The following is a 2,500-nucleotide window of genomic DNA, read 5'->3' as shown; positions in this document are numbered from 1 at the left end:
CTCTCTCTCTCTCTCTCTCTCTCTCTCTCTCTCTCTCTCTTGTGTGTGTGTGTGTGTGATTATGAATATATACACATAAATGGGGTAGATAGGTAGGTAGTTAAGTATGTGCGTACTGTATTTATGTGTGGAAAGTCGATCATAATGAATCACTGTTGCCTCCGACATCTCTTAATGACAAATTTCCATAAAATCGCGAATTTGTAGCCCGAATACCTACACGAAAGAGTGTGAATAATGTGCATGGCTTCGAAAAGGGTCATAAGAATAATCATTTAAAATTTTCCGGTCCATGAGTAATGTTTACGGAACACGTTTCAAACATGTTTTCCAATAACGTATAAATGACGTTGAGTTATGCATATTGCAGGGAGTACTTGACGCCAATTCCTTCGCAAACTTTGGCAATTTTGAATCATATCTTGATGGAAATATTGCGTCTTGGAATGGAATTTGCAAGTGTTAAGAGAGACAGGTAGATAGATAGATAGACAGATAGATAGATAGATAGGGGAAGAGTAAGAAAGAGAGAGAAAAAAAGACAAAGACAAAGAAGCTGAGAGAGAGAGAGAGTGAGAGGCAGAGAGAGAGACAGAGAGAGAGAGAGAGAGAGAGAGAGGGTGGGAGAAAGAGAGAGAGATAGAGAGAGAGAGAGAGAGAGAGAGAGAGAGAGAGAGAGAGAGAGAGAGAGAGAGAGAGAGAGAGAGAGAGAGAGAGAGAGAGAAAGAAAGTAAGAGAGAGAGAGAGAGTAACAGAGAAAGAGAGAGAGAGAGAATGTGTGAGAGAGAGAGAGACAGAGACAGAGAGAGAGAGAGAGAGAAACCAGTACCTGGTAAAGTATCTTAATTTTCATTTCCATTTGAATTTGCTTTACCAAATTGAATTATTTTCTTACTACAAACACAGAGAAAAAAATAAAAAGAAAAAAAAAACATCGTATATAAAAAGAACACTGCACTTGGCACGATTTGTATATGAAACAGGGTTTTATTCAACCTCTGAAAGGGAATACGAGGTTTAAAGAGCATATGTTATTCGAAAAAGACGGAATATGAAGTCTGACACAAAAGTCGACCTTACGTAAAGAGAAGAAAAGAAAGGAATAAAGGCAGGGGAATTTTTTTTTTTTTTTTTTTTATGAAGTTACCTTTTCATAAACCGAATACAGGAAGACACAAACATACAGACAAACAGACAAACATGCACATTTATTGACATATCCAGACATTATATACGTGACAAATAATGTTGAGAATGATAACAAAGAATTTTTATTAGTGGAAACATTTATTAAGTTTGAAAAGCAAAATATCTTATGAAGAGATAGATGCTTCTGATCAGAGTATAATACTCACACAAAGCATGGCAATATATTCAAAATTGATAATAATGATAATAATGTAAAAAAAGAAAATGAAAGAAATATATATATATATATATATATATATATATATATATATATACATATATACATAAATATATATATATACATATATATATAATCAGACATTATGATAAGTGGATTTTTTAAATACTGCTGAAACAGATTTATAGATATTAATGGCTCAGCGAAAATCACATTTCTGTACTCTTGATTAATAAGATAACGCACCAACAGTAACTCTCCGAAATAAAGATACACAGACATACGAAACTCGCAGCTTCGTTATGGTCAACGCCCAGACTCCGGAGGTTAGATGAGGTTAAGCTGCTTCTGTCAATAAAACGTCGTGTCGTTGAAGCAAAGTTTGTAGACAGGAAGTGCCAAAGGAGTGTGAAACTGCTTCTTCGACTATGATAGGATTTTGTAATCATTATGCAGTCGGTTCGCTTCGGAGGCGAAATTTGCAATGAAATCGAAAGCTTGGAGGAAAAAGATAAAAGTTGTAATCCTGTTGTATATATCGACGGTCTAAGTTATTACCGTTGATGTGAAAGATATAATGTATTATTGCACATAGGTTATCAAAAGGGGATTTTGATCCTGCAAAGGTAGCGTCAAAGGATTAAATCACCACAGAAGATATCACACATGTACTCGACGTTGATACTTTACCGACATGACCAGTTCTCATGACAAGTTCTCTCTCTCTCAAAAAAAAAAAAAAAAAAAAAAAAAAGCGAAAGAAAGACGAAATAATAAAGAAAAAAATGCATACTGTCGATATCGAAAATTCTAATCCTCCCTCTCCCTTTCCCTTTTCCTCACGTCTCCCTCTTCCCGCCCTTCACATCCCCCCCCCCCTCCCACCTCGCTCCTACCCATCTCCCTCGCGCAGTCCTCACTCGCTTGGTATTCCGACAAGACATTCATGCAACATTCTCTTTGTGCAACTCATCTTATTTGAGATCACGTCAAGGTCCCTCACATCTCTGGCCTGCCCGAACCTGGCTTCTCTCGGGATAAGGGAACAACCAACGCGCCTCTCCCACATTGTTGGAGAAACTTCCCTTTCGAGGCGCGTCGGGCAGGCGTGGCAGGAGATGAATGATTTATAGG

Source organism: Penaeus chinensis, chromosome 21 (genome assembly GCF_019202785.1).
Source record: "Penaeus chinensis breed Huanghai No. 1 chromosome 21, ASM1920278v2, whole genome shotgun sequence".
Taxonomy (NCBI): Eukaryota; Metazoa; Arthropoda; class Malacostraca; order Decapoda; family Penaeidae; genus Penaeus; species Penaeus chinensis.
The sequence above is the reverse complement of the archived record's forward strand: the minus strand, read 5'-3'. Positions refer to the sequence as shown.